This window comes from Lathamus discolor (genome assembly GCF_037157495.1).
Source record: "Lathamus discolor isolate bLatDis1 chromosome W unlocalized genomic scaffold, bLatDis1.hap1 SUPER_W_unloc_1, whole genome shotgun sequence".
NCBI lineage: Eukaryota > Metazoa > Chordata > Aves > Psittaciformes > Psittacidae > Lathamus > Lathamus discolor.
In genome coordinates, this window is record NW_027069096.1 from 851,376 (window position 1) to 877,031 (window position 25,656).

General features: G+C 44.3%; 1 protein-coding gene across 10 annotated transcripts in view; it reads left to right on the forward strand.

Moving 5' to 3' along the window:
* The first annotated feature begins 17,002 nt into the window (after positions 1-17,002).
* The window catches only part of LOC136006178 (ubiquitin-associated protein 2-like), a 165,418-nt gene continuing 156,764 nt past the window's right edge, over positions 17,003-25,656 (forward strand). For all 10 annotated transcript variants that reach the window (XR_010608999.1, XM_065664207.1, XM_065664209.1 and 7 more), the window contains exon 1: positions 17,003-17,020. The gene's annotated coding sequence lies outside the window, so the exon portion shown is untranslated. The remainder of the gene's footprint in view (positions 17,021-25,656) is intronic.

The following is a 25,656-nucleotide window of genomic DNA, read 5'->3' on the forward strand; positions in this document are numbered from 1 at the left end:
TAATACATATGCATCAAGGATTACCACATCAGTCTATTACAACATCAGCCTCTTCTGCGCTTGTGCAGCCTCCTCTGGTGGTTGCATTGATGAAGTAAGGAGTCTTCCTCGGATGAAGTAAGAAGTCTTCCTCGCTCTGTCCTTTTCACCTTTCCGTTCTTTGCACATATCCCAACCATTATGTGGATGCCAGCATTCTCTTATCCTCACTTGACTACCCTTGGTATGTTCATAATTTATGCTTCGATAGAGTTTCACAGTACTTGTGTGCAGTTCTGGTGTCCTCAACATAAAAAGGACATGGAACTGCTGGAACAAGTCCAGAGGAGGGCCACGAGGATGATCAGGGGACTGGAGCACCTCCCGTATGAAGATAGGTTGAGGAAGTTGGGGCTGTTCAGCCTGGAGAAGAGAAGGCTGTGTGGGGACCTAATAGCAGCCTTCCAGTATCTGAAGGGGGCCTATAGGGATGCTGGGGAGGGACTCTTCTTCAGGGACTGTAGTGATAGGACAAGGGGTAACGGGTTAAAACTTAAACAGGGGAAGTTTAAATTGGATATAAGGAGGAAATTCTTTCCTGTTAGGGTGGTGAGACACTGGAATCGGTTGCCCAGGGAGGTTGTGAGTGCTCCATCCCTGGTGGTGTTCAAGGCCAGGTTGGATGAAGCCTTGTGTGGGATGGTTTAGTGTGAGGTATCCCTGCCCATGGCAGGGGGTTGGAACTAGATGATCTTGAGGTCCTTTTCAACCCTAACTATTCTATGATTCTATGATTCTATGAAATCCACCCATATACCCTTCACCATATATGGTTATGTTAGCTCTTGCTACCAAGCCTACTGTGAAGAGTTGCTATGTTGCTGAATGGTTAAAAGATAAAGGTCATAGTGACATACTGCAGCTGGAGTAGATTTCAGATGAAGAAGTACGAGGGAGCAAGAAGAGCGCGCCCTGGAGATAGATTGCGGCAGAAGCAAACGGATAATTAAGTTTGTGACCTTCAAATTGTTTAATGTTTATCTTACTACTAGACTCCTTGTTCCTGGTTCTATTTTTTTTACCCTGTTCTGATGTACTCTGTTACCGCATCACAAACCAATGATCTTGTGACATGTGGAAGCTACTGACCAATGTTCCTGTGACATGTACAAGCTACAGACCAATGATCTTGTAACATGTGGAAGCTATGAGCCAATGATCTTGTAACATGTAAAAGCTATGAGCCAATGATCTCTGTATGCAGGGTATATAAGTGTCCATCTGCTTAGCAATAAACGAGACTAGTCGGTCATCATCTGATGAGCTCGTCTCCCGGCGATTCCCACAAATGGTGACCCCGACGCGATCCCTCGAACACCACGGTGGGACGACGTAAGTTCTGCTCGGGTCCTGATCGCAGCCACAGGACGGTCAAAGCGCCAAGATCTCAGGATTTTAAGCGCCGGACCCTGGGTGACCGTATAGACGAGCCCGGCCGATACACGCCGCCGAAACCTGAAGGGGCTGCAATAAGCGCGCAAAGGTATGGAAAGGCAAGCGGCATATGGTTTATTTACTGCCTTCTTACGGAAGCGGCAGGTTAAAGGGATCGACCTGCAGAAGGATCTGCAGGGATTGTTAGCTTATGGTCAGTCTAAGGGATGTTTTATAAACCCTCACACTGTCCATGAGCTAGCAGAATGGCAAAAATTTGGGGATAAGATTTGGGAAGCTATATTAGATGATGATAAAAATGCAAAGAAGTTAGGTAAATTATGGCGGGTGGTACATAATGAACTTTTACAATATCAGGCAGAAAAGAAAGCTGCCAAGCAGGCACTCACGGCTCAGGCAAAAAACAGAAGTTATGAAATTGACTGGCCTTCCTCCATTCCAATGCCATCTGCTTTTTCACAGGTAATGTTGCCATCTCCACAAAATGCAGATGATACCGGAGCAAGCCCCTCAGTTTCGGAACCAACAGCTCCCCCCACCACTACGACTCTAAAATCAGAAAAGCCCTCTGTTAACCCTCTTTCAAGCAATGAGCCTATCCCTGGGGCAGAAAGTGACCTAGTGGAGGCCATAGCTAAAGAAAGAAGGGAGGCTTGGGCAGCGGTGGCTAAGGACAGCCTTGAAAAGGGGGACGATGAGGTGGCGACCTCGTTGGCATGCCCGGTGACTTTTCAGCAACACCAGGGTGGTTTGATGGCAACTGTTACCCCTTTAGATTGGAAACTGTTATCACAATTACGAGAGACGGCCAGTCAATTTGGAGTCACCAGTTAGCCGGTAAAGCAGATGTTAGATTATATCTGGACTGCTCATATCTTGCTACCATCCGATTGTAAGAGTATTGCTAAGCTTATATTCTCACAACATCAGCAGTTGCTTTTTAACGCTCATTGGCAAAATCTGGCTCATGGATTCGTAGCTATACAAAGACAGCCTGGGGATCCCCTTTACGGGGTAACCCTGGATGAGTTAATGGGTACAGGACCGTTTTTTAGAACTGAGGCACAAGCTTTATTAGGACCTGATAAGTGTAGAGCAGCTATGGATTTAGTACGGCAAGCTATTAACCAAGTTAAGGACCCAGGGGGTGTGCCTTCATATATGGCTATCAAGCAAGGACGAGACGAATCATTTGGGTCCTTTATAGACAGAGCTGCTGCAGCTATTGAGAAAGCAGGCGTCCCAGACTACATGAAGGGAGCCTTGTTAAAACAATGTGCTTTACAAAACTGCAACCCCATTACCCGAAATGTTATTCTTACTTTGGGAGCCAATTGGACTATAGAGGAAGCATTAGAAAGAATGGCCTCACAACCAACAGGGCCGAAAGCTATGGTAGTAGATGCCATAAAACAGCTAGCTGAGGGAATTCAGGAACAAGCTAAGGCTTCACAGACTCAGGTATTAGCCGCTCTTGCACCCCTTCAAGCGTCGGCCGCACTTGGCCAGCGCAACCGCGGCCCTCTACGCTGTTATCGATGTGGAGGAATGGGACATCTCCGCCGAGAATGCACTGTCTCAGGAGTGTGGTGTCAGAAATGCCGAAACAACTCACATAATACCTCTATGTGTCGGCGAGGTTCGGGAAACTGCAACAGGAACGCGTACACCAACGGCCGCGTGCAGAAACAAGTTGCCGCTGCAGCTCAGATGATTCCACCCCCTTGCAACCCGCAACCAGTGGAAGCCTCGGCTTGGACCTGGCAACCTCTGTAGAAGTAACACTTGTAACTTCACAACCTCAAAAGATCCCTACAGAAATTAAGGGTCCTCTTATAATACAAGGACAAGCCATGGGTGCCTTACTACTAGGAAGATCCTCCGCCTCAATGCTGGGACTGTTTGTTCTCCCCGGAATTATTGATGCAGATTATACGGGTGAAATTATGATTATGGCATATACCCTTTTCCCGCCTATTTGTATACCTAAGGGACAAAAAATCGCTCAATTAATTCCTCTACCACAAATAACAAAGGAAATACCATCGAAAGAGTCTAAAAACCGGGAGACGGGAAGTTTTGGTTCAACAGGGGAACTTACCCTATTAACTATGAATCTCTGGGAACGGCTAAAGAAGATGGTGGAAATAGAATATCTCGGCCAAAAAAGAGTCCTTGAGGGTCTTTTGGATACTGGAGCGGATTCTAGTATCATTTGTCCTACTCATTGGCCAAAAGGTTGGCCATTACAGCCGGCCACCTCTACAGTGACTGGGGTAGGGGGACTTCAGGTGGCTAGACAATCCCCTCCCATACAAATCAAAATTGACAATCAGCAGATAACAGTTGTTTTTTTGGTTGTACAATTACCACCTTCGGTTCAATGCTTAATTGGAAGAGACATTTTATCCCAGTTGGGTGTTGTTCTGACAAATGAGCACCCTTTGGGTAATGGCCATTGCTTGGACTTTCCCAATTCCCATAACTTGGAACAATAACGAACCAATATGGGTTAAACAATGGCCTTTAAAAGGGGAGAGTCTTTTACATGCCCATGAATTAGTTAAAGAACAGTATCGCCAAGGACACTTAAGACTATCAACGAGTCCCTGGAACACTCCAATCTTTGTGATCAAGAAGAAATCTGGTAAATTTCGTCTCTTACATGATCTACGCGCAGTGAATAAGCAAATGGAACCAATGGGAGCATTACAGCCAGGATTGCCTAATCCAGCCATGATTCCAGTCCATTGGGCTCTTTTAATAATTGATCTTAAGGACTGTTTTTTCACAATAGCCCTTCATCCTAATGATATGAAACGCTTTGCATTTACATTGCCTGCTCTTAATAGAGAAAGCCCAGATCAACGTTTTGAATGGACTGTACTTCCACAAGGTATGCGCAATAGTCCTACAATATGTCAACTTTATGTGGATATGGCTCTTCAACCTCTTAGAACAAGATGGCCAAATACTATCATTTACCATTATATGGATGATATCTTGTTTACTCAGCCAGACCTCTTCAGTGACCACCAAATTAAAGAGATAAAAGAAACACTAGCTAGAGCTTCTCTTATAGTTAATCCTGAGAAAATACAAAGAATGGCTCCTTGGAAATATTTGGGCTGGACCATTACAAATCAAATAATCAAACCACAAAAATTACAATTGAAAACAAAGCTAGAGACATTAAATGATGTTCAGAAATTACTGGGTGATCTGCAATGGCTTAGACCAATTGTGGGGATTCCAAATGAGTTGTTAAATGAACTTCGGCCACTTTTACGCGGTACTGACCCTACACAACCCGTTCTGATAACACCACAACAGCAACAAGTTCTGAACGATATTTTAGATTGTGTTACCCACGGACAAGTTCATCGCAGGGACCCAGACCTTCCTTTGCATCTAACTATTTGGAATGGCCCATTATTCCTCCTGGCCGCTCTTACTCAAACTCTAAAGAAAACAGGGGAGGTATGGGTTTTAGAATGGATCTCCCCAACCCTACAACAAACAAAAACTCTTGTTCAAAAGATCGAAGTTATGGCTAATCTGATCAAAAAAGGCCGTGAACGAATGATTCAAATAACTGGTCAGGAACCTTTAGTCATTAAAATACCGATGAAAAGAGACGTATTAGAATGGTATCTAAGAAACAGTCCAAAATTACAAGAAGCACTTCTCGGATTTGGAAGCAATATAGAAACAGATAAATTAACACCCCCACCAATTCAGTGGATGGCAGCTTGGGATTGGATGACGAAACCAATGAAGAACAATCGGCCGATAGCTAACGCTATTACTGCTTTTACGGATGCAGGGAAAAAATCTAGGACTGCTGCAATCACTTGGAACGAGAATGGTGTTTGGAAGCATCGAATTCTACCAGCTGAAGACACCGACAGCCTACAAACTATGGAATTACTGGCTGTTATTTGGGCAGTGATAAATTTGAAGGGACCCTTGAATGTTGTATCTGATTCATTATACATGACAGGAATTGTTGATAGAATTGAAGATGCTTTTATAAGAGAGATACAAAATAGGCGATTATTTGAATTGTTAACTCAGTTAAAAAGGGCTATAAGATTGAGGCAGCACCCTTACGCCATCATACACATTCGAAGTCACAAGTGGGAGCAGGGTCTAGGGGAAGGCAATGCTAGAGCAGATAAGCTAGTTTCCATTGCCCAAAAAACGCCGTTGTCTAAACATAGGATAGCTAGAGAAGCACATTCCATTTTCCATCAGAATGCCAGAGGATTAAGCCGAGAATTTGGCATACCCTTAGCAGAGGCTAAGGCAATGGTGAAAGCGTGCCCTACTTGTAGCAATCATAATGGAGGATTAGGGTTGGGCCTAGGAGTAAATCCACGAGGGCTACACTCAAACGAATTATGGCAAATGGATGTCACCCATGTTTCAGAATTCGGTCGATTGAAATATGTACATGTTACAATTGATACTTATAGTAAATTCATATGGGCAACCGCACAAACTGGAGAAAAGTCCCTCCAGGTAGAACGACACCTCCTTAGTTGTTTTGCAGTGATGGGGGTCCCTGAGAAAATTAAAACAGATAATGGACCTGCCTATATAAGTCATAGAGTAAAACGAGTTTTTCAGGATTGGGGAATCGAACATATTACTGGAATTCCACACTCCCCCACAGGTCAAGCAATAATTGAAAGGGCTAATGGCACTCTAAAACGATATCTAGGAAAATTTAGGGAAATTCAAGATCCTTATTCTCGATTGCTGAAAAGTTTGTTTGTAATTAATCACCTATGTGTATTTGGGGAAGCAAAACATCCCCCAGCTAAAGAACATTATGGTATTGGTACAAAAGGCTCTAAGGAGGAAATGTGGGTAAGATATAAAGATCCACAGACGGGAGTGTGGCAAAAACCAGCAAAAGTTCTATATTGGGGAAGAGGATATCTTTGTGTTTCTGCTCCTACAGGTCCGTTGTGGATACCAGCGAAGTGGGCAAAGCCTGTGATTAATGATACGATTTCTCCCAACCACAGACAAGGGGAGGATATACCAGAAGATACGATTGACTCTAATACCCCGATTACAGAACTTGAAGGGGTATAACAAACAACTAGATCACGACATAGAACATTGTGAGACACTCACAGATTTTACTGACCTTATAGAATCGCTACTAACTCTTGAGAAAAAAGGACCAGCATCTGAGAAATGCATGGACTGTAAGCTTGGAAACTGTTCGGCCTGGGTGGCTTTACTGTGTGGCAAGTGTCATCTAACGTTCTGGGTAGAGCAATCATTGTTACCTGGGTTTTGGTGTCAAAGTTGTGCCTTTAACTATAACCTTGAAAGTTGGCAACGTGAGATACGGAATCAAACAGGGCTCACCTTAGATACGGCCTTATCACTATTTGAATCTTTAGAGCAGCGTGTATTGGCATATTATAGGTGGGAATTCAATCACATAATTTCCCGAATTAAGGCTCAAGAAGGTTCACGTATTTTGTCAGCCAGGTGCCGAAAAAAGGTACCTTTTGTACATTGTTCTAATTTGGGACCCATATTAGGAAATCCTGACCAAGAATTGGATAAGTGTGTAAATTCATTTAGAGGGCTGAACCTCAACAAGGCTCTAGTTTCAGGAAGAAAAATTATAAGAAAAAAGAAGAGAAGAAATCACAAAAAATGAAATTATTACCGATACTAATACTTTGTGGTGTCGGCTGTAAGGCGATTGACCCTTCCCTCTTTTCCCCCAGGACCAATCTTTGGGTCACCTTATCCCAAAAATTAAATCAAACTAATTTTTGTGTGTCCCTGGCTCAGCCGGAATCTCCCTTTCATACATGCCTTATTGGCGTTCCCTTAAACGATTCAGACGCTAGTATCTTAACTACTGAAATAAAGGGACAACTAAAAAGGGCCAAGTGTAATGCATCTATGATCAATTGTATTGAGCATTACGATATGTGGGATGATTCCCTGCTTTATGGCCCGCCGCCCCAAGAGCTAAACATCTTAGGTTCGCTACATGCTCGATCCTGTTTCTTTGTCAACTCATCTGGATGTAATGAGGCCAATGGAGCATGGTGTAATCTTACCAGAACCACAAAAGTTACACCTATTGGAGAATTTTGGCATAACGCGACCAACTGGTGTCAGCATATAGGAAGACACCAGAATCACTCCGCACCAGGTACCACTATTCCTCGAAGGTTACCCCCTGGAATATTTTATTTGTGTGGAGACCGAGCATTTACTGGAGTTCCTCAGAGGCCTTTGGGGGGCCCCTGTACGTTTGGTCGCCTCACTATTACCTTGCCATCCAAGTTAGACCTGCAAACAGCAATAATTAATTATAGCACCCATGTTAGAACACGCCAAAGCGTGATGGATTCATCTTGTGATGATCAGGTAAAACTTTTTAATAGACCAGAACGAATAGTAGCATCTCTCTTTTTACCTGGTTTGGCTGCTGGCCACGCTTTATTTCAATTAGAGAAATTTCAATGTTGGGTAGCTAAACAAGCAAATGCTACATCAGAAATTCTAACTCTTTTAGCAGCAGATGTCGACAGTATCAGACATGCAACACTCCAAAATCGTGCAGCTCTCGATTTCTTACTCTTGGCCCATGGTCATGGTTGCCAAGACTTTGAAGGGATGTGCTGCATGGATTTAGGAGAAAAGTCAGAATCAATACATAACAAAATTCAAACACTACAACAACACGTACAGTTGTTGAAACAAGATGACAGTTTATTTGGATTCAAATTTAATACTTGGGGTATCACAGGATGGTTAAAAGGTCTTTTACAGAGGATTCTTATTTGTATAACTGTTATCTGTGTACTTCTATTAACAGTGCTTTGTATCTTTAACTGTTTGCAAAAAATGTTACAGCGAATGATACAACAAATGTGGCAAGCGAATCTTGTGAGTGTTAAAGAAAACGGGGGAAGTGTGGAGAGTTGCTATGTTGCTGAATGGTTAAAAGATAAAGGTCATAGTGACATACTGCAGCTGGAGTAGATTTCAGATGAAGAAGTACGAGGGAGCAAGAAGAGCGCGCCCTGGAGATAGACTGCGGCAGAAGCAAACGGATAATTAAGTTTGTGACCTTCAAATTGTTTAATGTTTATCTTACTACTAGACTCCTTGTTCCTGGTTCTATTTTTTTTACCCTGTTCTGATGTACTCTGTTACCGCATCACAAACCAATGATCTTGTGACATGTGGAAGCTACTGACCAATGTTCCTGTGACATGTACAAGCTACAGACCAATGATCTTGTAACATGTGGAAGCTATGAGCCAATGATCTCTGTATGCAGGGTATATAAGTGTCCATCTGCTTAGCAATAAACGAGACTAGTCGGTCATCATCTGATGAGCTCGTCTCCCGGCGATTCCCACAGCCTACCATTGTAACATTGGTTATTGAGTAACCATGGTACAAAACTACAAACAAATCTGCAAAATTACAATATTTCCAAAACCACACTATTGATTTATAAATTTCTCAAATATAATCATTTCTACTATTTAAATAATTATCGTAAAAATTTCGCCCTCTTCTAACAATAACACTGATGTTTTTAGTTGTTGCTAAGTAATGTTTACCTTGACCAAGGACTTTCTGAGTCTCATGCTCTGCCAGGGAGGAGGGAAAGTCAGGAGGAAGCAGAGACAGGACACGTGACCCAAACTAGCCAAACAGGTATTCCACACCACAACCACAGCACGCCATGCCCAGTATATAAAATGGGGGCAGTTACCTAGAAGGGCTATATCGCTGCTCCGGTCGGGCTGGGCATCAGTTGGCAGGTGGCGAATGGTTGTATTCTCTTCCCTTGTTATTACCCTTATTATTATTATTGGTGGTAGCAGTAGTGGTTTTGTGTTATACCTTAGTTACTGGACTGTTCTTATCTCAACCCGTGGGAGTTACATTCTTTCTATTCTCCTCCCCATCCCTCCAGGAGTGGGGAGAGGAAGGGGGGGGGGAGGGGGAAGTGAGCGAGCGGCTGTGTGGTTCTGGGTTGCCAGCTGGGCTTAAACCACGACATTGGGGCAACCAGAGGTGCTGTACAGAATGGAAAAAATGCACAGCAAGAAAAAGCCTAAAAAGTTTTTTTTTTTTGTTTTTTTTTTTCTGGCTCACAAGCTGAAACTACTCTTCTTAGGGAGTCAAATTGATACACAGATAGACTCCACAACTCGTTAAAGTCATAAAGTAGGTATGCTTTATTCAGCGCTGAGGCGCATGGGGGATAGCTCTTCCAAAGGCATGCGCATCCCAGTGTCATTTCCCTCTACATTTATTCTCTAAAGTTATACATTGCACAACACACCTATACATATTCATGTTCTATGGTCGTGGGTGAGGGTCTCAAGATGAAGTAAACGAGTCTTCCTTGAGCCTGAACTTTTCATCCCTAGTCGTTATGCATGCTCCCTGGAGACTTGGTCATTATCCAAACCGCAGAGCCAATTTCAGCCGGCCTGGGCATCCAAAGACACATCAGTCCCGCCTTTTCTATGAAGTTAGTAAATTCTTTTACTAATACATAGATTCTTCTTTTAGGGAGCTTTTATGAAATGTATCTTTTAGTGCTTTATCATGTGTGGTTGACAAAGAAGTTAAAATCACCACTCGTCGCAACATCCTCCAATTCGAAACGTTTAACACAATATAGAACATGAAGCTTATACCAACTAATATTAAAAGAATAATGATAGGGTGAAGTAACATATTTAGAACACCAGTCACAGTGGGTGACGACCCAAAAAATACATCCCACCAGTGATGACTTGTATCTTGTCTTACTCTTTGTAAGACCCTATTTATTTCTTCCATATCGTGATGAGTAGTAATTAAGGTTTTCTTTCCATTTTCCTGTACTTCTTTTAGAATGTCAATTAGATCAGGGTGTTTTATTAACTGTCTTACCAAGGTGAGATCCATTCCAATGGGTGTGGGTGACAATTTATGATATATCGTGTAATTAGACTTCATCAGTTGATGGGATACAACTGGTGCTAAGCATGTAAAGTCACATCTGATAATTTTGATAAAGTCACAAATATAAAGGTTGGAATAATTTCCAACAGTGATAATTTCATCATCATCTATCTTCACAGAAAGATAAGCAGTTCTGAAACAAACACAGCCCTAGCCAATATATACGAGTACAGTTCTTTTGAGTATTGTCTGGATGGACTTCAAAATGACAGATGCCTCGTTCTGTATTGAGGCATATGTCCTTAGCATCGATTGTGTTTCTTCTTGAGCTTTCACAGTTTTAGTTGGAAAGGCTTCTGGCCAACCTGAAAAGGTATCCATTAATAACAACAAATATCTATACCCCCCTTTTCTTGGAAGTTCTGTAAAGTCAATCTGCCACTGTTGTCCTGGTCCGTTACCTCTCCCAATTTGGCCTACTTTGGGTTTAGGATTATTTTTGGAATTCGTTTGAAGGCAGAGATCACATTGATGGGCTACTTGCTGGATAGTAGCATACAAATTTCTAGCCATAATTTTGCTTATTAAATATTTATGCAAAGCATCCACCCCCCCCCCCCCCAAGTGTGTTTTTTGATGTTCACTCCTTACTAGGGACCATAACAAAGAGGAGGGGATAATTATTTTTCCCTGTGCTGTGCTAGTCAACCCTTCCTCATTGAACATTCCGCCTTGGTCTGTGATTAATTTCTGATCTTCCTTATTATAATTTGGTTTACCTTTCAGGGAAATTTTCCTGTCAGGAATTAAGGCCCCTTCACACCTTTTGCCGCTTCTTTTACCTCTCTGTCCACCAGCTCATTTCCCTACTCCAATTCTGAGCTTCTGGTGTGCCTTGATGTGCATAATTGCTACCTTGTCAGGCAGATGGACCGCTTCCAACAGTCTCACTATTTCTTGTGCATGTTTGATGTTTTTCCCTTGCGAGTTCAATAGTCCTCTTCCTTCCCAAAGGTATTTATTTGCAAAGGTCCAGATTCTATTACCTCTCTGCAGGTGGTAACTGCATATCCAGCATGTCATTTTCCACTGATGCCACAGCTGCTCCCATCAGTAAACCAGGTTTCTGCGCTGTCCAAAGGGGTATCCTTCAGGTCTGGAAGGCTGGAGTATGTGGCCTCAATGGTTTCCAGGCAATCGTGGTGTACTGGTTCTCCTTCATTTCCACTGAGGAAAGAAGCTGGGTTGACAATGTTAGTTATCACTATCTCTACAACATCTTGTTCCACCATGATGACTTGGTATTTCAGAAACCTTTGTGGAAAAAGCCAGTGCCTGCCCTTCACTTCCAGCACTGCGAACACTGTATGGGACACTAGCACAGTCATTTTCTGGCCCAAGGTGAATTTGCGTGCTTCTTGGATATTCAGCACGACTGCTGCAACGGCTCTAAGGCATCCGGGCCATCCTTTGGCTGCTGCATCCAACTGCTTGGACAGATAAGCAACTGCTTGTTGGTATGGACCCAAGTTCTGTGCCAGTATCCCCAGGGCAATCCCCTATTTCTCATGGGAGAACAGAAAGAATGGTTTACTCACGTCTAGAAGCCCTAGAGCTGGAGCTGACATGAGAGCATTCTTCAGTTGGTCAAAGGCCCACGTGGCCTCCTTTGTCCACTGGAGATCTCTATTTCCATTGGCAATGTGTGCATATAGAGGCTTAATAATTAGTCCATGATTGTAGATTCACAATCTACACCATCCTGTCATACCGTCCAGGCCACACAGGCCTCTTCTGTCTGGGTAGCTATTAGGATGTCATCTACATACTGCAATAACTTCCCTTCTTCCGGTGGGGCTTCCCAGGACTCTAAGTCCTTTGAAAGTTGTTCTCCAAACAGGGTGGGACTATTCTTAAATCCCTGAGGCAACACCGTCCACTGTGAGCTGGGTTTTGCGCCCACTCTTAGGGCTTTCTCATTCAAATGCAAAGATTTTCTGGCTGGCTTCATGGAGAGGGAGGCAAAAGAAAGCATCTTTCAGATCTAAAACAGTAAACCAAGTTAACTCTGGTGTCAAGCATGTTAATAGGGTATATGGATTTGCTACCACAGGGTAAAGATCCTCAGTTACTTTGTTAACAGCTCGTAAGTCCTGTACCACTCGGTATGGCCCGTCAGGTTTACAAACAGGTAAAATAGGGGCGTTAAAATCAGATTGGCACTCCTTTAGCAGTTCTAATTGTAAGAAATTTTCAATTATTGGTCAAACTCCTTCCCTATCTTCCTTCTTCAGAGGGTATTGTTTAATCCCGACTGGCTGTTTTCCCTCCTTGAGCTTAATCTGTATTTGGGGTGCATTTTTGGCCCTTCCAGGTATGTTTGTAGCCCATACCCCTGGGAATACCTGATCCAGTATATCTTCCCTGACTTCTTCCTCGACGTGGTTAGTAACCAAAACTAAGCTTAACATCTTTATATACTGCTGGTCATTTACTTTTAAAGTGATCTTGCCTCCTTTGAAAATGATAGTTTCTTCTAACAAATCTCTTCCCAAAAGAGCTTTTGGGGAGTTAGGCATATACAAAAATTTATAAATGTCCCATTGCTTTTCCAGTTGATATTTCAATGGTTTTCAAAAATAAGCCTTTTCACTTTGGCTAGTTGCTCCTTTTACCATAATATAATCTTCTTCTAAATGCATCAAGGCTTTGTTTAAAACTGAATATGTCGCTCACATATCAACTAAAAATTCCACTTCTTTTTCTTTGTCCCCCAGCTTCATTATAACCAGTGGATCTGTTAAGGAAGATTCCCCCAGTCTCCGTCAGTCTAGTTCCAATTCAGTCAATGGAGCCACCCCATGGCACTCCCCTTTGGTTTTCCTTTTTATTTCTTTTTTTTTTCCTCACAGTTGCTCACCCTGCTCTGCAGCGGCTGCAGATGCCTGCCTGTGCAACAGCACTTCTGTTTTAACTCTTTTTTTAACTCTGAATGTGAATCTGCTGCTTGTTGCCAGTGACAGCAATCTCCTCTTCCTTCGGACAGAGGCAGAGGGTGCTCCTCTCGGAAGTACTTATAGTTCCATTTCAGTCACCGGAGCCACCCCATGGCACTCCCCCCCCAGTGCAGTCTCACTTTTACAAAACTTGCACTGCCACAATATCCAGGCGTAGTGCCAAGGACTGATTGTGGTAATGCAGCCGCACACAAAACAAAGAATTCCTCGAGTCCGTTTAGCAGTCAAGATAGCATGGCTTGCATCAAAGGCATCTGATGTTACGCTCCTTTGATAAAACAAATACGCTTCATCCGTCTCCGGCCGCTCTCCTCGCGGAGACCACGGAACCGCAGATTAGGACTTCACACTCGCTTCGTAGCTATGCCACGTCTCAATCACACAAAACACTTGCACACAGGATCCCACAGACACACACGGTGTTTCCACTTACCCTTCTCCTGCTTCCGACACAGTCACAGAATCACAGAATCCCAAGGGTTGGAAGGGACCTCAAAAGATCATCTAGTCCAACCCCCCTGCAAGAGCAGGGTAACCTACAGTACATCACACAGGAACTTGTCCAGGCGGGCCTTGAATATCTCCAGTGTAGGAGACTCCACAACCCCCCTGGGCAACCTGTTCCAGTGCTCTGTCACTCTTACAGTAAAGAAGTTCTTCCTGATGTTAACGTGGAACTTCCTATGTTCCAGTTTACACCCATTGCCCCTTGTCCTATCACTGGATATCACTGAAAAAAGCCTAGCTCCATCATCCTGGACATCCTGGACTGGAGATATTCAAGGCCCGCCTGGACAAGTTCCTGTGTGATGTACTGTAGGTTACCCTGCTCTTGCAGGGGGGTTGGACTAGATGATCTTTTTAGGTCCCTTCCAACCCTTGGGATTCTGTGATTCTGTGATCCTGACACCTACCCTTTACATATTTGTAAACATTGATGAGGTCACCCCTCAGTCTCCTCTTCTCCAAGCTAAAGAGACCCAGCTCCCTCAGCCTCTCCTCATAAGGGAGATGTTCCACTCCCTTAATCATCTTTGTGGCTCTGCGCTGGACTCCTTCAAGCAATTCCCTGTCCTTCTTGAACAGAGGGGCCCAGAACTGGACGCAATATTCTAGATGCGGCCTCACCAAGGCTGAGTAGAGGGGGAGGAGAACCTCTCTTGACCTACTAACCACTCCCTTTCTAATGCACCCTAAGATGCCATTTGCCTTCTTGGCCACAAGAGCACATTGCTGGCTCATGGTCATCCTCCTATCCACCAGGACCCCCAGGTCCCTTTCCCCTTCACTACTTTCCAGCAGGTCAACCCCCAACCTGTACTGGTACATGGGGTTGTTCTTCCCCAGATGCAAGACTCTACACTTGCCCTTGTTAAATTTCATCAAGTAGCAGTACTGTCAGTAGCAGGTCTGTCCTGGTTCCCAAAACCTGGGATGCAGCGGGGACCTGGGTCCGCCTACCCTTCTCCTGCTTCCTACACAGTCATTAGCAAGTCCGTCCTGGCTCCCAAAACCTGGGATGCAGCGAAAACCTGGACTCACTCGATCCGCCCTCAGGATCGCTAGTGGCCGCTCTATTGGTCGACATATCCCCAACCTGCTTGCAAGCCCTACCCGACAAGGGGAACTACGCTGTGTGCCAGACGTCTCTTCGCGCCTTACCAGCAGCCCTGGGCCATGAGTACGACTTATAGGCCCCCTAAATTACAAACCTAAATTCCAAGCATACCGTTTTCTGCAGCCGGCACAGGTTGTTGTCTGCCCCTGCAGTGAGCGGACGAGAAGGGAAGCTCCTCCAGGAAAGTGGCCTGGGGCACCTAGGATGTCCACCCCTCACCCGATCCTGCAGCCGAGCAGACGCCTCCTGCCTGGCTCGCCAAATTGATACACGGATAGACTCCACAACTCGTTAAAGTTGTAAAGTAGGTATGCTTTATTCAGCGCTGAGGCACATGGGGGATAGCTCTTCCAAAGGCATGTGCATCTCAGTGTCGTTTCCCTCTACATTTATTCTCTAAAGTTATACACTGTACAACACACCTATACATATTCATGTTCTATGGTCATGGGTGAGGGTCTCAAGATGAAGTAAACGAGTCTTCCTCGAGCCTGAACTTTTCATCCCTAGTCGTTATGCATGCTCCCTGGAGACTTGGTCATTGTCCAAACTGCAGAGCCAATTTCAGCCGGCCTGGGCATCCAAAGGATGGGAACCAAGTCACGGTCCCTACCTTTTAACAATAGCCATGTCCTTACATCTTATTCTAGCATACACAGCGAGTACGATAAGCATGAACAAGCAGTAACATTGTTAAGCAAGCAGCTTAACCCTAACCCCCCGATATGTCAGTTAACCCTTCGCATCAAAGCAATATCCCCATCGGTCCTGTCACTGTTCAGTTTAGATTGCCAGAAGCTGCACCAAATGCTCTGACATACTTTTTCTGTGGCATCCCCTTGCTGTTCTCCCTTAGTCCCTAGCAAATGCTCCTTGCCTTTTTCCTCCTGTGGTGTAGCTCGCCTTTGTCCAGGGATTCCTCATGGCAAAAGATGCAAACACAGAATTGGTTCCAATTTCCTGACCACTCAGGCCATTGGTCTCAGCAACTGTGGAGAGAATATGTAGAGTCTCTAGTTGCACAGATTTCTTGGAATATCAAAGAGGTCTGGGATGAAGCCTCCAAGAGAACAATAACTAGAGAAGGAACAAGAGAATTCTAGAAAGCCCAGAACCCATGTCAGCTCAACTTGAATATTGTCTGGGACTGAGACACCAAATATAATGAACATAATTTGGCAACCTGAACAGGCTTTAACCTGTGGCATAAACCACTCCTGCCAAAACCCTGTAGGGTAGAAAATAAAAGCCACCTTAAAATAAGAAAACATGTAAAAAACCTCCTAAAACCCTAGAGCTCTTGGTACAAATCACTTCAGTCAGCAAGAAAGGAACCGAGCCATGATTCTGAACATTCACCTTGTTGCTAAGCACATCCAGCCGGATCCCAAGCCGTGCCCGGGGCTGCTGGGCCTCTGTCTTCCCACGACCTGACAGAACGCTAAAGCCCTGCCTGCTACGGCTCCACTACTGCATCAACCCTCCACAGAGTGACACCAAGAGCGGCTGTGTCCTTCCCCCAAGACTTCCTACGGAACAGCTGGTGGCAACGAAGCAGCGCTACCACTCCCTGGGAGCAAGGAGGCCCCTCAGTCCTTAATAGAAACACTCCCCACACTATCTCCCCTCACAGGGGTCATAGACAGAACAAGCCATCTGTTTCCACGGCGCGCGCATTAGAAAAAGATGGGTGTATGAAGCCCTATCACGTGAGAATGAAAAAGCCAACTTCCTCCACCTCGCTCACGTAGTGCTGAAGTAAGTGGAAGAGCGGATGGATATTCACGCATTAATCATGTGTGAGAAACTAAGCACGCGGAAGAGGCAGGGAAGGAAGCTAGTAAGCAATCACGTTATGTAACGTCACGTGACGGGAAGCGGCTTCATGCATTTGTGGAGGAGGGGACTGGGGTAGGTGGGTGTGTAGATGTGGGGTGTTTTTTTTTCTGTTTTTTCTTTTCTTTCTGTTGTTTTGTGAACACATTGGGTAGGTACTGCGTGGGGGGGGGGGGGTGTGTGGGTGTTGAGGATTGCTGCTGTTGCGGGTAGGGGGCGAAGGCGACAATAACAACTCGGTCTCGCGCGCTCAGGGTAAGCCCGGCGCCTATCTTGCCTATTGCGACCCACTGATCTAGGGATGGCTGTTGTTTTCTCAGTGGTCTGAGGCCCTGAGTCCCTGTCCTGCTGGGAGTTTTCTTCGGCGGTGGGTGTCTGCTAGCGCCCCCCCTTCTCGGTTGTGAGGGGGGTGGTAGCGGTGGCGTGAGGGGAGGTGGCTCTGTCCTGTTTTTCTTGGCGGCCGTCTGGGGGAAGCTTCGTCCTGTTCTATATTGCTGTCCAATCTCTTCCTTTTTCCTCCCCCCCCCTTTCTAGGGGCGCAGGTAGGGGCTGCTGAATAGACCGCGGTTGCTGGTAGCTCATGCCCTGCCCTAGCCTTAGCTCGTGTGGCTAGAGGTAGCTGAGCTGACCCCCAGTGGGTGCTGGGGGAAGCAAGTTAGCTTTCTGCCCTTTTCTGTTCTGGGGAGGGGGTCCTGCACTCCAGTCTCTTTGTTTCTCATTTTGTTACAACTGGGGATTTATCTCCTGATGGGTTTGGGGAATTGGGGGTGTGAAGAAGTCAGGGTGCAGCTGTATCCCTCAGAGGATAAGTGCATCTGGTTGGAGGGGTGGGTGCCTTTGGGCCCCTTCCTAATCTTGAGTGAGGCCAAAGGAGGGCTAGCACAACAGGAAGGGAACAAGTGGCTGAATAACTGTTGTTTTGTGCCTTGTGTAGGGCTTTACTTCTTTGGTGTTGTCCTGGGTTCAACAGTAGCAGTCAGTTTTCTCCTTAGTAGCTGGTGCAGTGATGTGTTTTTGACTTTAGCCTGGGAACAGTGCTGATATATTTGGTTGTTGCTAAGTAATGTTTACTCTGATCAAGGACTTTTTAGTCTGGTTCTCTGCCAGCAAGGAGGGGCATGGGAAGCTGGAAGGAAACAGAAGCAGGGCTCCTGACCCGAACTATTCCATACCACAGCATGTCATGCCCAGTATATAAACTGGGGGCAGTTACCTGGAAGGCCTGGATCCCTGCTCAAGTTGGACTGGGTGTCGGTTGGCAAGTGGTGAGCAATAGTATTCTCTCCCCTTGTTGTTTCCCTTATCATTATTATTATTGGTGGTAGTAGTAGTAGTTTTGTATTATACCTTGATTAGTGGACTGTTCTTGTCTCAACCTGTGGGAGTTGCATTCTTCTGATTCTCTTTCACATCCGTCAGGGAGTGGGGGGAGGAGTGAGTGAGCAGCTGCATGATTCTGAGTTGCTGGCTGGGCTTAAATCATGACAGTTGCCTTTCTTTATCTTTTCCCTGGTGCTTCTTCCCCAGTGGGGTAAGGCAGCTGTGTCACAGGCACTGCTACAAAAGTCAATGATAGTAACATCAGGAAGAAATGGTTAGTGACCTCCTGCTCCACTTAGAAGTATACAAGTTTATGGGGCTGGATGGGTTCCACCTAAGACTGCTGAAGGAGCTGGCAGAGGAGCTTGCTAAGCCACTCTCCATCATCTGTTAACAGTCCTGGTCTAGTGGCCAGGTCCCAGAGGACTGGAGGTTGGCTAATGGTGACACCTCCCTACAAAGAGGGCAGGAAGGAAGACACCAGAAACTACAGGCCTGTCAGCCTGATCTCAGTGCCAGTGAAGGTCATGGAGCAGATCATCCTGAGTGAGATAACAGGGCACGTGAGAGAAAATTGAGGGATCAGGCCCCATCAGCGTGGGTTTGTGAAGGGCAGGTCCTGCTTGACCAACCTGATCTCGTGCAATAAGATGACCTGCCTAGGTGGTATGGGAAAGGCTGTGGACATTGTGCATTTGGACATCAGTAAAGCATTTGATGCTGTCTCCCACATTGTTCTGGAGAAACTGTCTGCTTATGGCCTGGATGGGAGGATTCTTTGCTGGGTTGGAAACTGTCTGGATGGCTGAACCCCGGGAGTGGTGGTAAATGGCATCGCATCTAGTGGGGGACCGGTCACTGATGGTATCCTTTAATGTTTGATATTAGTGCCAGTGTTGTTTAATATCTTCATTGATGATCTGGATGAGGGGATTAAGTACGCCCTCAGTAAATTTGCAGATGACACCAAGTTGGGTGGGACTGTTGATCTGCTGAAGGATAAGAAGGCTCTGCAGATGGATCTGGGCAGGCTGGATCAATGGGCTGTGGCCAGTGGCATGAGGTTCAATAAGGCGAAGTGCTGTCTCCTACATTTGAGCCACAACCACCCCATGCAACACTACAAGCTTGGGGAAGAGCGGCTGGAAAGCTGCTTGGAGGGAAAGGACCTGGGGGTGCTGATTGATAGCTGGCTGAACATGAGCCAGCAGTGTGCCCAGGCAGCTAAGAATGCTGACAGCATCCTGGCCTGTATCAGGAATAGTGTGGCCAGCAGGGCCAAGGAAGTGACCATCCCCCTGTACTTGGCACTTCTGAGGCTGCACCTTGAATATTGTGTTCAGTTCTGGGCCCCTTGCTACAAGAGAGACATTAAGGAGCAGGTCTCAGAGAAGGGCGACAAAGCTGGTGAAGAAGGGTCTGGAGAATAAGCCTTATGAGGAATGGCTGAGGGAAGTGGGGTTGATTAGTCTGGAGAAGTGAAGGCTCCGGGGGGGGGGGATGGGGGACAGGGGACAGGGACGACACACATGACACACTATTGCTCTCTACAACTACCTGAAAGGAGGTTGTAGTGAGGTGGGGGTTGGTCTCTTCTTCCAAGTAACAAGTGTGATAGGACAAGAGGTAATGGCCTCAAGCTGTGCTATGGGAGGTTTAGACTGGATATTAGGAAAAACTTCACGGAGAGGGTGATCAGGTATTGGAACAGGCTGCCCAGGGAAGTGGTGGAATCACTGTCCCTGGAAGTGTTCAAAAACTGTACATGAGGCCCTTAGTGACATGGTTTAGTGGTGTCCTTGGCAGTGCTGGGGAAATGGTTGGACTTAATGATCTTAAAGGTCTTTTACAACCTAGTTGATTCTATGATCTCAGTACCAGCAGTAGGTTACTTGAAGTGGTGACAAATCATAGATGAACTGTTATCTCTAACCTTCTCTACCTAGTCTTTCCTCACCCATGATTATGTGTGCTTGCTGAGAATTGGAAGGCAGGGCAGGGTTTTGCTATGGGGCTGGCTTACGTTGCATTTAAAATAAAAAAAGCTCTTCTGCATTTGCTGTTGCTGCTGAAGAAAATTAAAGCAGGAAAGTGAACTGGTAGAAACCCTTCTGTAAGAAAATGGATGTAGGAAGGGACCTGGTGCACCTTTGAGCCTGATGGCATGGATCCGAATTCTGCTATGTGAAATAGAGTTAAAATCTGTGCTGAAATGTCTGCAGTGCTGTTGAATGCTACCTGGGAGTTGCTCGGGGTGAACCTAGTTTGAAGCTTCTCTCTTGTAGGTGTGTTAACATCAGGAGCATAGACATGCAGAACCCTTTTGGTTATGTTCAAAGGAACACAGTTTTATGGAACAGTAACTTTGGGTTTGGTGTGAAGCTATATGTAAGGGGAAGCTTGCAAGGCACGACTCTCTACTGCTTGGTAGCTAGAGATGAAATCAGTTCATAGTCATTACAATTAGAGTAAATGCTGAATGCTTATAACAAAGCAGCAGATTAAGGCAATAGCCTCTGAGGTGGTGGTGGCTGCTGAAATGGATGTACCCTGAGAGCAGCTGGCTTTTTTCAAGGAGAGAAATTGAAGCTGGATGTGTATGAAAGGAAGGGAGAGGGAGGATATGCAGGCCTGGAGGAGCAGTGCTTGCTGTTGAAATGGAGCCCTTCACAGAAAATGGCAGCGACTCAGCTTTCTTTGCCTCCCCCCCCCCAATATTTACTAGGCCATTTTAGCATATTCCTATATCACTGACTCAGTAACGTTTCTAGAGGGTTTCTAAAAACGAGAACCTTTTCAGAAGCAGGTTTTTGATATTTTACATTTCTTCTATGGACTTTTATGCTTATGTGATGCTTTCCTTGTAGAATGCCATGTTTTGGTATGTTTTACATTTGTTGCTAGTGTCCTCCTAGTGATACTGATCATAGCAAAATAATATGCTGATTAATAGTGTTTGAGAAATGTATGTATCATAGACTATTAATACTCTGTTAATAATTAGTATTGATAGTATTACTATTAATAGTAATGTTTGCTTGTAATTTCAGTATATGCTTAGTACCAGGACTTGGAATAGGTTTTTTCATGAAGAAGATAGAATCTGATACAATCATTTATAGCCTATTGCATCCTTTTTGCTTTTCAGAGACCTATTTTGGACTTGTACTGCTTTTCATATAACTTCCCTAAACAGGTTATGCTCATTAAAGTGAGAGCCAGGATGAAAGTTTGTGCAAGTAGCTCCTTTGCAATTACTTAAGGTTCATACTTTGCAATAATCTTACAAATGGCCTCTCCATTTTGCTCTAACATGAAAGTCCACGCTCCTTAATTTTTGCCATTTAAACTGACAGCTTGTTGGAACTCCCTGGGCACCTACAGTCAGTTTCACAGGTGTGGTATCTTCAGCCCTGTCCTTTCCCCTGCTACTTTTCAATACTGCAGGGAGTAAACAGTGACTAAAGACAGATTAGAGGTGATACTGTCTGATGCCTAAGATCTTGCCTAAGGCTTGCTCAGCTTGCTTATTGCATTGTAACTGTTTTGCATATTATTTTATTTATGCTTTTTCTACATTGTAAAACTTGCAAGCTAGGTTATGTGAACAACATTGTCTAGTTCCCTTGGATGGGGTTGTTTCTAGTCTCAGTTCTCTTGAAAATTTTTTTTGTTTGTTTGTTTTAAATCAATCTTCCAACAGATGAGCTTGGAGGAGTCCTTAACCTGGCTGAGTGTATAATTTTTCATAAAAAACAATGAAATTTTTCCCATACTGAGAGAGCTTTGATCTTTCTTGTGACTTAAGGTTTTGCTAAAGTAGTACTCCTCTGGTGAACTTGATGGGTTTGGGGTTTTTTTGCTTTATCATACAGGAAACCATTTACTCCAGATCTGCAGAAGACGCAGGTTCAGTGGAATTTGTATTACAGAATCATTCAGTATTTGAATCCAAAATTAAATGGAGAAACATTTTGGTTTTACATCTTATGACTAAAATACTGTTCCTGGAAGTAGGATGATGCCTTAGAGACCATATTGAGATTGTTTTTGAGCAAAGAAATGTCTTTGTTTGGGGTTTTTTTTTGGTTTTTCTTTGTTTTTTTCCTTTTTCCCTACTGTATTTGTTTTGGTGTTTTGAGGATGGTGGATATAATATACAATGAAGTATATGGCTGGCTTCTGAAAGATTTTTTTGTTTCCCTTTAACATTTAAAACCAAATAGAAACTGAATCATGGCTACTTTATGGTAAACACTTGACCAATATATTTTATTATCACATGTCCTGTGTTCAGCAGTATCAGTCATTTTTCTCCTTAGTAGCTGGTGCAGTGATGTGTTTTCGACTTTAGTCTGGGAACAGCGCTGATAGCATGTGATGTTTTTGGTTGTTGCTAAGTAATGTTTACTCTGATCAAGGACTTTTTAGTCTGGTTCTCTGCCAGCAAGGAGGGGCATGGGAAGCTGGAAGGAAACAGAAGCAGGGCTCCTGACCCGAACTAACCAAAGGAGTATTCCATACCACAGCATGTCATGCCCAGTATATAAACTGGGGGCAGTTACCTGGAAGGCCTGGATCACTGCTCGAGTCAGACTGGGTGTCGGTTGGCAAGTGGTGAGCAATAGTATTCTCTCCCCTTGTTGTTTCCCTTATCATTATTATTATTGGTGGTAGCAGTAGTGGTTTTGTGTTATACCTTAGTTACTGGACTGTTCTTATCTCAGCCTGTGGGAGTTACATTCTTTTGATTCTCCTCCCCATCCCTTCAGGGAGTGGGGGGAGGAAGGTGGGGGGGGGGAGTGAGTGAGCAGCTGTGTGGTTCTGAGTTGCTGGCTGGGCTTAAACTGCGATATCACATTGTCCGTGTTTCCTTGTATTTGAAGGCTGTTGCTGATTTTCTTTTTTACTCTTCCTGCATTTACATTCTTCCTTGATTTTCAAACTTGCATATTGTCTTGGATGCAGTTTCAGCAATGTGAATCTGAAATGAATCCTGGTGCCAAACACTCCTGCTGTTGGGCTGTACGTAATGTATTGTGTTTGAGAAATTGTCTGTGCTTTTGATGGGTTGTACCTCAAGGGACAGATGTCTCCTGTTACTGGGCTTTTATTTCAGCTTTCAGTTACATATTCTTCAGATCATTGACTTACGATCCATTTTGCGACTGACATAAGAGGGACCTAAATTACCGATTTTAACCATGGGTGACTAAATGTGATGAGGGGGAGCAGTACTGCACTTCCTGGTCTGAAGGTAGACATTAACTCTGTTTTCACATAAAGCGACTGTCTGAGAAGAAATGCTAGAGCTTAAGAGTTGTCCCTAATGAAGCTTGTGGGGCATTTTTTATAACAGCTTTTCTGTTATAAGACTTCCTTCTCTTTTTACTTCATTTAATCATAGACTAGCTGAGGTTGGCAGGGATCTCTGGAGGTCATTTTGTCTCCCCTGCTCAAGCAGGGCCACCTACAGCAGGTTGCCCAGGACTGTATCTGGACATCTTTTGAATATTTCCAAGGATGGCGACTCCACCACCTCACTGGACAACCTGTGCCAGTGCTCTGTCACCCTCACAGTAAAAAAAGCATTTCCTGATGTCCAGGTGAAGCCTCCTCTGTTTCAGTTTGTGCCTGTTGCCTCTGGTCCTGTCACTGGGAACTGCTGAAAAGAGTCTTTGCACCTTCCCTTCAGGTATTTTTATATGCATTGATGAGAGACTCTCCCCAAAGCTTGCTTCTTCTTTAGGTTAAAGTACTTGACATAGTAAAATCTGTAGTCCTTCAGGCAAACTCAAGGCCATATGTTCTTAATGCCTTTGAGAAGGAGGTGGATTAAGGATTGAATTTAGTGTAGGGGTGGTGGTAACAGTCATTCATGACTCTTGATAGGTGGAGAGGTGGGTGAGTTTGGGATATGTGCTTAGAGAAAGTGCTGTGAAAATGCAGCAAGATGCATATTTCAAATCCAAGTAACTTCTGTGCTTGCAAATAATTAATTGGCTGTCTTGGCTCTAGCTGAACTGAAGACTATAATTCAGCAGTTCTGAGAGGGAAGAAACAGGTCAAACATTTGATTGTCTTATAGTGCTAAAGTTGCTGAAGTCCTGTGTATGTTCTGTCTAGGAATTGTGTGGATTGTAAATGATGGTTTAATGTATATACAGCATTTAAGAGAGGTTAGGCTGAGTCCTTATTGTACTTCTGCATATTGAGCAGTTAATTTCGTGATGCTACGTGCATCAAAATTATTTTTAAGAGTACTTTTAATGAGATTAAAGCCAAAACTTTGCGTCCTGGTAAATTAGAAGTGAACTGGATTGGTCTATTTTTCCTCTCTTTGAAAATTTACCATCCTTCCCCTAAAACCCCAGGACACCACCCCCACCCCCCCCCCAATTGTAGACAAAGGTTAAAATAAAGTTAAATGGTTAAAATTATTTCACAGTTATGGATACTGAATCTGGGAAGTGCTGGGATGACTCTTCTAGTATATTCCTCTGAAATGAAACATCAGTAAGATTTAGTTTCTGCTTAGAAAACCTACCTCAAATATTTATGACTTATCTCCCTTGCTGATGCTGTTGATTGCTAGGGAGTGCTTTTGAGTACTTCAGTCATGGGAGAGAGGAAACTGAAAATGTGTAACTTCTATATTCTCAATAAACAAATCCATTAAAATAACTGGTCAACAGAAGGCATCCTAAGCATTTCTCTATTTATGAAATGACCCAACTGCTATAAAATAGGATAAAACATAGGACAAGAAACTGCAGAACCATCCCTTTTCAGGGGATACATATAGATTGATGCATCTTACCTTGCAAGCCAGAACAAGCAGGTTTTGAACATTGACTGCAATTAAAAAAAAACAAAAAAACCAACCAACCAACCTGTAGTAACTAAAATCTTTTGCAAGGAGCAATAAACAAGTAGCTGTTTGGGATTGGAGCTTAATGTAGAAGAGAACAAATTAAAGAGTTTAGGAAATGGAGTCAGCATTGTTTTCCTCATCAGATCTTTAAGGAGTGGTGAGTGGCCAGGAACTGGTTTTATGGTTGTGGGCTGCCTTTATTGACGGACCCTGACCGAAAATCTTACATGCAACTCTTCTTCCCCTTTCAGTTGCTCCACAGTATTGGAGAAAAGTTAGGATCAGTTGTTAGCATGTTCTTTTGATGGTATGTTGTCTCCTTGACTCAATAGGCAGGTCTTAATGCAGTATGTAGAGGGGCAGAATAAGTTGGCTGTGGAGGAGCAGGTGGAAGATGTGGCTTGGAGGTAGTTCCAAGACTGGTTTTGGGCTGGGGGAAAAAGGGGGGAAGAGTTTGGTATTCTTAATCACTGTTATGATGGGTTGCTACTTTGAATCGTTTGTTCAAATTATCTGGAGTCTGGTTCATAGCAGCAGAATTCAAGTCATTAATGCCGGGGGAACCTCATTACCTCTCTGAAAGTGAGTAATGA